The sequence below is a fragment of the Apis dorsata genome, unplaced genomic scaffold, assembly GCF_000469605.1.
Source record: "Apis dorsata unplaced genomic scaffold, Apis dorsata 1.3 scaffold_74, whole genome shotgun sequence".
In the NCBI taxonomy this organism is placed as follows: domain Eukaryota; kingdom Metazoa; phylum Arthropoda; class Insecta; order Hymenoptera; family Apidae; genus Apis; species Apis dorsata.
Genome location: NW_006263372.1, coordinates 2,647,968 through 2,661,626, shown reverse-complemented (window position 1 = coordinate 2,661,626; position 13,659 = coordinate 2,647,968). Strand labels below are relative to the sequence as shown.

Below are 13,659 nucleotides of genomic sequence, written 5' to 3'. Positions count from 1 at the left end.
GGAAAAGGAGAAAGTATAATTAAACAAAGCAAAATTGCTCGTGTATCGCGTTGCCATTGTGACACGCGTGGCGTATAAATCATTTTTAAACAGGAAAGTAGTTGTACCCATTGATTGCATCAGTCTCTTTCGTTACTTTCACTCTCTATCCTAGGCAACTGTGCCAGCCCGATCAAATATGCATTAACCTCCTCACACCGTGCCTTATTTTTTATTTACATTACACGTAGATCTCGATTAATATGAATAATAAGTTATTGCGAGCGTAATCGCATTAAACTACGTGTAATTCCAATTTCCAATGGAAATACACGAACGTGCATTTTTATCAACTTACTCAAGTTAAAACAACAATAATAATTTCACGTATATCAACACGTGTATTAATGAAATTTATAATTTTTCAAATTATTTTTTATCAATAATCTCTTTCAAATTTTGGATATTTATTACATAGTTTCATTCTTTCACGATCCATCGTAACAATTTAATCTCGTAGATCGATGAAGAGGTGATGAATGCATTTTCCTCGGCAAAAATGGAAAAGAAAAGAAATAATAATAATCGTTCTCGGCCGTTCGTGAAATTAATTAATTAATTTTTGAAGGGACGTTGCATTAGAGGAGGCGACCTATCGGTGGCATTTAAATGGAAACAAACGCGTGGCGTTTTCGCTGTTCGAAACGACAGCACGTTCGTAGCGTGCGGATAGCGTGTCACACGTGCCGTTGGCAGCTACGAAAATAGTTGCGCGAAAAATAATGATCCGCATCTCGCCACACTGTACCGTTGGCGAGATAGAAAGGCGAAATTGAGCAGGATATACATATATATATATAGTATATAATAGCAGGGCGTGTGTTAGCCTCCAGGCATGCCATTGGACCCCCTCCCCCCCTGTCACGTAGAAAACTACATACACGTGGGACGAAAATTATAAATATATAATTCGAGTTCGAAAGTTTCGATAAGCTTCTTAAAAGAATTTTCTCCCTCTTCGTTCGAAGAAAATAAATCGATATCGTGGATTCTCTCTCCTCGTTGAAATTTTTCTTCGATATCGACCCGTGTACATATTCATACACATTCGTACATACAATCGGAATTCATTATCGATGAATTACGTTCTCTTTTCGAAAATTGTATCGAAATAGGGCACGTTCTTATTACAAAATTACATTATCCTTTGATAAATAAAATTAAAAGTTTATTGAACGTTTCAGTTACGTGTTCCTGAACGTAACGGAAAATTGGAACGAGATAAAGTATATTCAACTGTTGCACGGGTTGAACGACCTATCACGAAATCAATTACTTATCGTATTCGAACAATCACCTCTCTATCAAGTTGTGTGTACACGGGATACATTAGAAACCGCGCGCGTTGCAACAACACTCCATTAAGCATTCACGATCGATGTTTCTTCCCTCGTCTGAAATCCATCCTCGGATCTCCCAACTCCATAATTCCTTCGAATGTCGATGTACCAACGAGCCGATCCGCAACGTATATTACTCCGTATTGACGGGGCCGTTTCACGTTCGAAATAAATGACGAGGAAGCGCGGAGGAGGAGGCGAAAGGTCGAGGATCGCCTTTGCTTCCTCGAGCAAAAGGCGAGTAGCAGCAGCCACCGATGATGATTCACCGCGACAGTATTCGATAGTAGCCTTAAGACGATCGAGAGCTGTTGGGTCTCCTCGGAAGCCAGGGGGGTAGGAGGGGGCTGGGTCCAAGTTGCGACCAACGACAAATGGCCGCGATTAGCTTCTCGGTAGCTTGCGTGGCAATCAATTGCTCTTGATAGAATGGATGGATCGTGGTGAATACGAGAACGAAGCGCTCCTTTGGTCTGACCGCCTATTAAAAATACTTAACCAACCGGCCGGTCGTCGACCTACCGGCCATCGCCGATACCATCGACATGCAAACGCTGCGCGCCTGCATATTTATGCATATTCTTCGATTCTCCAACACCCTCCCCTCCCAGACTTTTACCCACGGTCGTCCCGGTCGTTATCAACCCTCCTCCCTCGTTCTCGGCTTTCCAACCCTCGGAAGGCTGGAGAGGGAGAGAGAGAGAGAGAGAGATAGCCTCTATTAGAGCAGATTCGGTAATCTCGTAACAACGCTTTCGCGCTCGCGCGATTAACGCTCGCACGTTGTTCGAACGTACAAACAACGGGCATGAAACGGTTAATTGAAGCCCGGCCAATTACATCGTTCTCGAACGTGTCATTAACTTATAGCCCTCTCCCTCCCCCGCTTCTCTTCCTGGTCGAATTGCATGTTTGGAGAATATCGCGTTAGGGAGCATTAAGTGGCTTAACCCCTCCGACTCACGGTTTTTTTATTATTATACCCCCGTTAATTAATCGAGAAATTTCTCGTTCCTGATTTATCGCGCCAAGAGGAGATTAAATAATGATATTTCGATATTCGTATTTCGCGGTTGGAGAAATTTCTTCTCCCTTCGTATAGTATATCTCTGTACACGAAGATTACAAGCGTGTAAACAAAGGAGATCCCAGGAGATCGGCGAGCGTGAATGAAATGCGCATCCTATTACGCAAAAAGCATCGAAATTCCCGCCCTTTCTCATCTCCAGGATATTCCCAACGTGCTTGGTTAAATATTCATCTCGACACCATCGATCGTGAATGTAATCGGGCTTATCGTCTCTCCTCTCAGATTCGAAACAGTGACCGATATTTTTTTTCCTCCTCCCTCTCTCTCTCTCTCTTCCTTGAACATCCAACGATCGAAGCATGGGGTATATCTCGAGAAAACGGGGGAGAGGGATATTCTTGCTTTACTGCCGGACAAAAATAATAAAAAAGGGTGAGACGATATCATCGATATCCCGAGTCGAAGCTCGTCGCTTCCAGAGAAAAAGGTAGCGAAGTCGGAGGGAGGGTGAGCGTCGGACCGAGCGAGGGGGATGAGCAACTCGAGAGATGAAGGAAGGTGAGAACGAAGGGGGTGGAGAGACGTGCACACGCGTGGCGGAGCAGCGGCGGACAGTCCCGTTTAAAAATGCAATCAGGATAATAGCGAGACGGCGCCGAGCTTGGGGAAGGAATTCCTTCCCCTTTTCCTTCGACCCTTCTTATTTCTCCTTCTCGCCCTCTCTTGATCTCCGCCGATTTACTTCGCTTCCTGTTTACCCCTGTCTCTGAACAACGCGTCCTGCCTTTAATTTGTTAAAAGCACGAAATATTTGGAGAGGAGGAAATCACGATTGTACACGTTTTTGGTTATGGCGCGATCCATAATGCGATCCGACGAGGAATTGGATGGATAGGTTCGTTGGGAAAAATGATTGGGAGGCGATGAAAAGGGACGCTGATGGATAAATCGAGTGGACACGAGAAAGGGAGGGAGGAGGGTCCATTGAATTGTCTAAATAGAGGCGTGGAGATACACGTAGGAGAAATTTATTTAACGTAACGTTTAGGTATATAGGGCGAGGAAATGTAATAAAAGAAAGAAAGGGGAAAACGAGAGACAAAATGGCAATCGATCCGAGTATGGAAAGAATTTCATAGTTGCGATCGCATTGGCCGAGTACAATACTTTTCACTACAGTTTCCGCTAATCTTGAAATATTATTTTCTTCGCGAGAACTTGGAACTTTTCGCGGCAAGTTTTCTCAACGGGAAATAAACTTGTGTTATTTTCAAGTGGCATAAAAGTCTAACCGTGAACAATGTTTGCCCGAAGGGGAACTATGTTAGCGATTACACAGGCTAGGGAAAAAGTTGAAAGAAATATCTAACTCTGATTCACTTCTTCGTAATCTTCATTCCAAGCTTTTCTAACATAATATTCTTCCCAATTCTTATAAATAAATAAAAAAGAGATTCTCGAATTCTAATCTAACAAACGGAATTTCTTTCCAAATCGCGTACAATAATCCAAACGATCGTATCATCCCACGAGCCAGAAATTCTCGAATCGATCGATTTCAATCGCGTCTTAAATTAGCCCGTAATATTGTAGGGCGTGACAAAGTTGATAGACATTATCGCGAGCACCGAGGTCGGATGTCACAGAGACTACATGGCTGGGAGCGAAAGCCTTCCCGCGTGCATACCTCGCCGAGTCGTGGGCCACACGCACGCACACGCACACGCACGCACGCACACCATGCACACGTTCTCGCGCATGCTTTGGTTGCATCGACGAATCCGCGCCGCGACGTTTACGCAGAGCTCGCGTCGAGCAGGCTGCTTTTGATTATGCGTTAACACACACAAACACGCGCACATAGATATTACGCGCGAGGACGCCTCTCGGTCTTCTCGCGAGTCGCATCGAGTGGCTTTTGTGGAATTAGCCGTGCTCGAAACAGGAAATTCACCGTTTAATGAACGCGTCTCGATAACGAGATTCAGCCCCGTAGTATCGGTTTTTCTTGAAACTTTCAACATCGTGAACACAGAGAGGGGTATTAATAGAAGAGGAGAAGCGTTTCTCCCAGTGTCCAGGTATTTTTATTCGAATAATCTCTCCACCTGCCCACGGTCAATCCGTCAAAGGAGCACGGCAAGTACATTAATTTCAGGATGACACCCCGAACGCAAGCTTGCACGCGCGCACGCACATTCGGGTTGTGCGGGTGTGTACAGGGCTATGGGGAGGGTTGGAGGGGTTGATTGGTCCTGGACGGTGACCACGACACGGTATATAGCGACGGCTAAACCCTGCTAAAGCTCGTAATGTATAGCCTAGTGTGCAACCCGTGCTACGCCCTCTGGCCAAACCCCACGATCCCTCTGCACCCTCTGTCTCTGTCTCCTGCAACGTCCCCCTCCTCTGTTTCTTTTTTCTTCCATCTCTCCCCCTCTTTTCGCGGCCCGTTTTTCTCTCACCGAGGCTCGAAGTTTCGAGAGACTAGAAACCCCTCCCCTCCCCTTCACCCCGCGGCAGGACGTTATCGAACTATCGCGATGGATTTAACCAATCGTTCGTTAATTAAACCGAATCGTTTTCGATTTAGACAGTTTAGAGCCGGTATTAACTCGGTCGGTTACGCTACACGGTTCGCGCGCCCTCGTTATTTAGGTGGAATGTGGGAAAGATGTGGGGGGTTAAATACTTGTGCGACGTGTTTGTGCGCTCCTCGCTGTGGAAATCGGAGGTGGAAGGGTATAGGTAAGTTGAAGTAGGGAAGATCGAAGAGAACGAGACGTTGCGCGTAATTTATAGGATTTTAAGATATGAGAGAGAGAGAGAGTTGTTTATTTTCGTTCTAAAGAAAAGTATATTATATATATATCCACTTTTTAATTCGTAAAGTATTCTTAAATATTACTATATATTCCTTGTACATTTATTTATTATGTACACTTTTTTGTATAAGTAAAATTAAATCGATCAATTATTTACTTTACCAATGCTTCGAATAACGCTTCGAAGTATAATATCTGATTTCTTTTTCCATTGGACAAACAGATTTCACATTTTTTTAGAATTTCTTCTTGCCTTCCCCTATTATTGTTCCGAATGTTTTTAATTCCTCGAGTCGAAGAAACATTAAAACAAGATATTTCATGACCCGTACGCGATGCGTTAAGTCTTTCACTTTTTAGAAAACTTATTCGAATCGAACAAAATCGGCCAGAAAGGAGGTTCGCATCGCAACGGATGAAGTATCATAACAAGGAGCCAGGTTGAAATCACGGTTTATTACGATATCGCGATTCGGGCCGCTGTAATGTACCGCTGATTAAATTATCAAAAGCGTTGAGGTTATTGGGGGGATGAAGGGGGATGGGATAAGTCGCAAGCCGCCGCGGATCTCCCCCGATCGAGGGGGAGGGAGGCGACGGTCTTGGCTCAATTAAAAATTTATGAAGGGATCCCAAGACCTCTCCGCGAGACACCCCCGTTCATTATGCACCGATATTAATATTTCAAGGTTTATCTCGGCAGCATCGGTGACGCTCCACGTTCCCTTCTCCTCTTTTCCTTTTTACCTCCCTTCCCTTGTCCCCTCCTCCCTTATCTCTTCCTCGACACTTATTATATCCCCGTCTGGGATCGTGTCCACGCCCAGGGTGGTCAAGGGAAACGGACCACACGATCCTGCTAGGTGTACTGTGTGTGCCTCTTAAGAGAGGGGGAAGTTTCCAATTTTCGTGGAACGTGGCGTTAGTTTCCGGATCCCGGGTGATTCAGTGCGTTTTCACTGCGGCACGGTCAGATAACGAGTGAGTCTTTAAAGCCTTCGTTCCTTCGGCATCACAAATCACCTTAAGCACGTTAGGATTAAGGTTGGCGGCGGAGGCGGCAGCGCGCCGACTCCAATTACGCTCGCCGACCCTCCTCCTCCTTCGCTCCCTCTCCTCCCCTCCCCTCGTCTCCCTGCGTTTTCTTAAACCTGAATTTATTGTTTATTCTCGTGGCCCCCGCCCCTCCGCGGGAGACACGGTTAATAAATCCCCGTCGTGTACCTCGCGTCGAGTAGGAAAACAAGCCTCCTCGCCCCTCTCCTCCCACGCGTCACTTCCGGTGAGGTCTTCCTCCTCCGTGGAATCAAGTCGTGAAGAACGAATTTCTGGTTACAGAAATTAAAGAAAACACAGGGCGAGGGGAGAGGGGACGAAGCTGGTATTCTCTTCGAAGCTGGCTAGTCAATTAGCGTTGCGAGGGGAGGGGGAACTAATTGCATTCTCTGCTTCCTCCTCCTCGCTTTCTACTTCCCCTTTCTTTTCTCCTCTTCTTTCTTTTTCCGTGATCGGTCGGTCGGTCAATTGGCGAGGAATATATGTTTCGTTTACACATCTTCTCTCGTTCTCTTGTTCCATTTGATTCCGTTTCGAACGGGAGAGAATTTTAAGAAGAAGAATCATTTTTTAAAGAGTGGAAATTAGAATTAAATTTTACTCTATTAGAATATTTTTTTTCGTGCAATGTAATTGTTCCACATTTTTGTCGTTCCACTATAGTGATATTATTATACATATATATATATATCGAAATGCTCGTTTGACAAATGGTACAAACTTGTTTATCCGCGAATCGACAAGCAATGTAATCTTGCCTGGCATCCGTGCGCGCACAACCACGATTAAATCGATGACACGATTTTATTTATTTATTTTTTTTTCATCTCTCTTGCGAAATCAAACCACGTGGAAATGGACGATAATTGCGAATCGAACGTTAGTTCATTTCCACATTGTTTCGCGGATCGCCAATCTCAACTGCGTGTTCGAGACACACAATCAATTGAAGTCATGACAAAATATGAAAGAAATCAAGTATCCGTTTTTCATTCGGTTTCCTCGTGTTGTTTCTTTCTTTCTTTCTTTCTTTCTTTTCCCTTCCCCCCTCCCAAACACGAACACGCCAATTACATCGGACGTCGGGCCAACTGTAACTGGGACAGCGAAATTTTTCCCTATCGGTGTCAATTAGACCGGTTTTTTAATACCCTTCTCGCCCTCGAGAGCTCGAACGCTCGAAATAAAATAAAACGGAGAGAGAGAGGGAGGGAGAATGAAAAAGGGGGAACGAGATCGCCGATTTCCCTCGATTTACTCCGCGTAACGCGCTGGATTGGCGCGAGGTTACGCCTCTGGCGTCTGCACACGTACGCGCTCCGCTTGGAAACTGCTCGATATCGTTTCGTCTCACGCACCTGGCGAAATTTAGTGTTGCCATAAAATGACGCCGTTAAGCGCGGAGGGGGAGGGAAACGCGGAGGAAACGAAGAAATACGAGTGAGACGAGGGAAAAGATGGGTGGGAAGATGAACGTGACGAGAGGAGGGGTGGAGTTATTGTAAGGAGGAAGGGGGAAGAAGGGAGAGAGGGAAAAGGAAAAATGACGGGGAGAAGAACTTGGGACGAATCGTCCCCGCCGTAGATTTATCCACCCTCGATGCTCGGATTGCAGCCCTAAAACAATATACGGTTTACCCGTGGGCCATCGACCAAGTGCTGCTGCAAGTCTGCCTCGTTGTACGTGGTTGACGATCGGAGAAAACGGGCGGAGATATGAGGGGGAGAAAAAGGCGCGAGAATACTCGTGTCGAGTTTGCTCGAGCAGAGAAACGAAGGATCTAATAAATCGTTCTGACTTTTTTCGTAGAATTTTTCTTTTTTTTATGGTGATTAAAAAGATTATCATCCACGATAATGTTAATACTCGTTCGAAAGTTTGGAGATTTCGTTTCACAATTTTTGAGATTCGTAATATTCGCGAACGTGAAAGGATTTTCTTTTGCCCGAGAGTTTTCACGAGAAAGAAGAGGAAAAAGGTATTGAGAACAATAGCAAGAAATTAATCGGGAATAAAGTTATGTTTAATAGGGGAGGAAACTCGGTAATCTTACTTTCACCAGGAGTTAATTAGACAAGGAGAAAAACGTGTTACGCGGGTGTATTGGCAAGAGGCGAGAATTTGTTGCGGATTTGCATATTCACGGGCCGCGCACGTACTTACCCCCCCACGCGAAAACATTTACCTTCGGTAGTCTTTTATTATTCCTACCCGTTGCGAAGCCTTCGAATCCGAAACTTTGCTCTTTCCGGACGAATAAGTTCCCTCCGCCTTCTCTCTCTGAAACTCTCATTATCGTGCAAATGGAAGTAAAACATTCGAGAAGTGCCCTTTTTCCTCCCCCTTTCCTTTCTTTCTTCTTTTTTCTTTTATCATCGGTCAATAAATTGGCTCCTACTTTAATATAATATGGTACAATATTATTGTCTTAAATGTACGCGTTTCTATAATTATCGATGAGTTTGTCGTATTAGAGAGAAAGAATTAAAAATTTTAAAAAAAACTATTCAATTAGATGCACGTCCATATATTTCTTTATACGGATTATCCGATAAATTGGTTTTCAATTGCTTTTTAGTTTATTTTCGATTAAAAATCGGTCGATCAAAAGGGTATGAAAATTTTAGGAAAACTTTGAACTAATTTGCTATACGTAACTTCAGAAATAGTTCCTTCCTTCTTTACTTACTTCTTCTCACTCGTCTCACTGACCTATCTTAAACTTGAGACAAGTGACAACATTCCTGGAAAACCATAGTACGCATTTCCAGAAAAAAATGTAAATCCAAGTCGTGAAAGTTTCGTGAAAAAAAAAGCAATTTCAATGATTTCCTCTATATTTTGACAACGAATATATATACTAACGTGACACATTTCTTTATAAAAAAATTGATATTATATTCATAAAAATTTTCGTATACGTTGGTATCACAGACACTACTTCCAACTGGATACCTTAATTCCGGTGCAATTATTAAGTTGGAAAGAAAATCGATTCGATTTACCAACCGAAGTATAATAGAGATAACCGGAGGAAGAAGCGTGAAAGAAGGGTGGGGGTTGATGGACGGCAGGAAGGGAGAGAGAGAAATTGGATGGTCTTGAGAGAGTGCTTGCTCGGTTCGTTAGTAGCTTTGCAATAATGAGAGGCTTGGCTTCTGGTCCTGAAGATAGATTTGAAAAAAAAAGGAGAAGTGAAATCAACCTCGTCGATCGTTGATTCCCAAATCCTCAACTAAAATTAATAATAATAAACGTTCCTCCATTCATACAAATTCTAGTCTACCCATCAACGATTCCAACGCGATCCTCGTCCTCCTCCTCCATTATTTAACAACGAGTAAAGATCCGACCTGAGAAGAAGAAAAAGATATCGCGCGAAAATCCAGAGAATTCGTCGGAATGCCGTAAGTTTACCAACACCGGTCAACCGATTTCCCCTTCCAAGTTTAGGGAGAAAGAAGATAGAGAGAGGCTGTTGCCAAGGAGAGGCAAGTGGATGGACAGAGAGAGAGAGCGAGGGGATGGGATACATAGGCATTGCCTACCACCATCGGCGCGATACATAAATAACGATATCGGTGTTTTCACAAGCGCACACGCTTCCAATCGTGTACAAGGGAGGTTACTCTACCGTGGCGGCGGCCTGCGGTATATAACTCACCCCCGCCGAGAATCGCTGCACGTTGAATAGAGTCGCACAGGGATCGATACCTATTGGCCTGTACGTAGATACCGCTGGCTCGGGACAGCAATTTTTTCCTTCTCTCCTTCTCCAATTTTAACCCTCCCCGCCTGTGGAAATCGTTCACCCGCTAGTTTAAAACGATAGGATTGCTTTTTCTCCTCCTCGATGGTGTTTACCTCCTCCCTTCCTTCACAGAACGCGTGTCTCCTCTGGAGGAGGATCGATCGGAAGCGCTAAATACATTTTGGGAGAGATTCGATCGAAATTAAAGAGAGTTGTTGCTTGTTATGATTCTTAATATTGATTAAAAAAGAAAAAATAAAATTCCTCTCGTGTCGTAATAATTATCCAGAATCGTGGAAATCGCTCTCGATTTGCGCGAAGGAGGGGGGCCAATTTCGCTGGATGGAAGCTCACAAGCTAAATACTTTGCAGTAGGTTTCTGCCGTGACGCTTTATACGACGCGGCCAGTTTCGGTCGGATGGGCTTTCCCGGGGTGTTTAGAGGGGTTTGGGTGATATATCGGGGGATAAATGCAGCGCTACGTCCCCGTACGCGCTCCGCTTTACCCCCCGGGATCACGCGACACCAAATAATGACCCGACTCCGCAACCCCGGATTAGCAAATCCCGCGCTGAATTAGGCTCGGCGCGGAAACCGTTCCCAGCTTCGTAGCTCCGCGATCTCGTGACTACTGCTGAGCTCGATCGATTATCGACCTCGAGTCGAGTCGAAAGAAAGTGTTTGACCGAGTTATTGGCTTCGAAACGTTCGTTAATCGAATCCTTCTCTCGTCGAATCAATGATTCAGGAATTATTAACGAAATCGGCGAGATTCGATCTTGGAAGGAAACGACGTCCCTCAGGATACAGGATACCCTTAAAATTACCCCCGTTTTCGATGACGCATCCCTTTTAATTATTAACGCGATTCGACAGATGGCCGATTTGTTCCGACCGATCGTTGGCCGACGATATATTCTCGAAAGTGTAACCTTCGGAAACGGCGAGGCTCTGACGTCATCGACAACCGATCCGCGCGACTTTCATGAATAATGCAGCGTCTGTGTGCGGCTCTTAGCTCGGGATCCGCGACAACTCCATCCGCGAGTAGAAAGCTAGCCGGATACCGAAGCGATGGCTAATCTCGTAACAACCGATCGAACCGTGCAATCTGATCGGATTTCGCCCGGCCAAATTCGATCTCCACGCCACGGCGAAGAATCCCGTGGACGTTTCCAGAGCTGATCAATCAAACGTCACTTTAAATCCCCTCCCTGCCTCCCGTCCCTTGAATGGATTCAGGATATCCGATATCTGGTATTAATTAACAGGTATCGAGAGATGTACACGCGATTACACGTTGAATCGGTTTAGAGAAGAAGGGATCGTTGTGGAAAAAGGTGTATCACGCCTTTGGCAATCATTTCTTAATAAAAGTGGATTTTCCCTTATTCCAGGTATATTCTAGGGTATATTCTTTTCTTTTTAATAATGAGTAAAAGAATCTGATGATTCTGTTGTTGAAATTCAGATATAATAGAAGACGATATTCGTAGCAAAAGCGAAAGTGTCTTTTTTCCAAACGTTACAAGAGGCTTTACCCCTTCGAATACGTCTCCAAACTCTTTTTAAAGATTCATCCCCGAGGTTCCACGAATTCGAAGTCAAACGAGGTGATAGATATCACAATGGTCGACCTATTTTCAAGGAGAAGAAAGGGGCAAAACAACGGTCGGCCAATGATGACAAAGAAGGAAGCGGGAGGGTGGCCTATGTGTGCATATCTCAGGGTGGTTGCATCGACGGGGACGGCGGTGCAACCACCTCGACGATGAAATATGAATGATGAATCGCGTTCTCTCGGCACAGATGGTTGAATTTGAGGTCGCTACCTCCTGCAGCAATAATGCTTCAGATCGATAGGTTATACGGGTATAGATACGCCGTGGCTCGCAGTGGATAACCCCCTTTTCGAATTCATTTCTTCAACGGCGGCGCGCTTCTTTCCGCGAATCGACTCGGGAAAAGCCTTCTTGCTCTTTCGTTCTCGTTACGATGGATCCCCGTTCCTTGCCACCACACCACCCTTGCTTTGCTTCTCTCCTCTCCTTCGTGTCCTCCTCTCTCGGCCTGTGGCTGCCTCGTTTCTCTATCGATTCGCTTCGACTTACGGATTATTTTTATTTCCGAATTATAACCGCTCTTGCATTGGGGGAGGGGGAAAAAAGGAAGAAAAATCGATCGTCGATTTCTCGATGATGATATTGTCTCCCTTTATTTCTGCAAACGGGTTCGAAAGAAACGAGGATAAAATTTGCGAAGGAGATATTTGTTTCCCTCTTGAACTTGCTTCTGTCCGAAACACACCGATTTTTTATCGAATGTCAGGTGTGCAAATAAGTTATTACATAAATCAGATACAAAGGATTAAGTAAGATACAAATACACCGATTTTTAATGTACGCCTTCTATCAGCTATGCAAATAAGTTATTATTTAATATCAGATATTATAAATCAGATACAAAATTACCAGACTGTTTCTCGATGTATCTGAACGATCGTCTTCCAAATTAAAACTTCCAGCTTTGAATTTTCGCTACGATTTTTCACATGTAAGATACAAAGTTCTCTCCCAGTGCAGCGTACAAACCGTTTCACTAGCTTCGACAGCCGATTTCCTAAGCTAAGGAACGATAGAAAACCGATAGAAGAAACGTTGAATGTTAAAGTATCCGAAACCGATTTTTAATCGAACGCCTTCTATCAGCTGTGATTTCCTAAGTTGGAAAAACGTGAACGATGTTGCTCTGCGCGCCATATCACAAAAATCGGGAACTTGCACGAATTTTTCGAAGCACTCTTCTTAAAGAACTCTCTTTCGATAATTCCAAGTAATTCGAACTCGAAGCTTATTCGGCGCGCCAAACGATCGAAAACGTTGGCAAATTTCAAGGAAATTTTGGAAATGACCGCGAAACGGCCGGTGTAAAAATGGGAATAACAAGTTGGCCGGATTACACGAAGGGTCGGGGATGGACGCGACGATCGAATCTAGCCGCGATGCCGGTTAAAAGGTTCGTTGTACGTCGGGCTGGCCGTTGCGGAAATTCGATCAATTTCGCGAAACAAGCCATCGCTGCGGGCGAGGAGGGCCAAGGAAAACAGCCGTCCGCTATAAGTGGAGCCGAGCATGAATTTGATTAGCCCGCACTTTGGCGGCGCGCGTTTCTCGAATATTCGAGAGCACAGGCTTGTCCTCTCCCCCGAGAAATTACCGAGACGCATTCGAATCGCAGGCTGCAATTAGAGGAAGCCAGGTTTTTCGATCGACCTCTCGAGATGATTGTTTAACTTTCCTCGAATATCGAAGAGCATCCCTCCCTAAGGAATTCTCTCTTTCGCTTATTTTCTCGCTGGAAATACACCGCTTCTCATAATAACAGGATAACAGAAGCCGTAAACAAGTTCGCTTAGCTCTTATATATTGCGCGTGTATAGAAATAAAAGTGGACGATTGTTGAAAGAACGTGTACAATTTTATTGAATCTTCTCTTCTCTTTGCGTAAACAGTGTCGATGATCTCGGGATTGAAATTACATTGATCGACGAGTGTAAGAATTCTGCTGTGAGAGAATTATTCTTCCTAAGGAAGAATCTCTAATTTTTTTCTCTCTC

The 13,659-nt window shown here is 44.4% G+C and overlaps 1 protein-coding gene across 8 annotated transcripts in view; it reads left to right on the top strand.

Moving 5' to 3' along the window:
• Positions 1–13,659, top strand: part of LOC102680787 (teneurin-m) — a 605,289-nt gene that overhangs the window by 364,725 nt on the left and 226,905 nt on the right. The gene's annotated exons all lie outside the window — the stretch shown is intronic.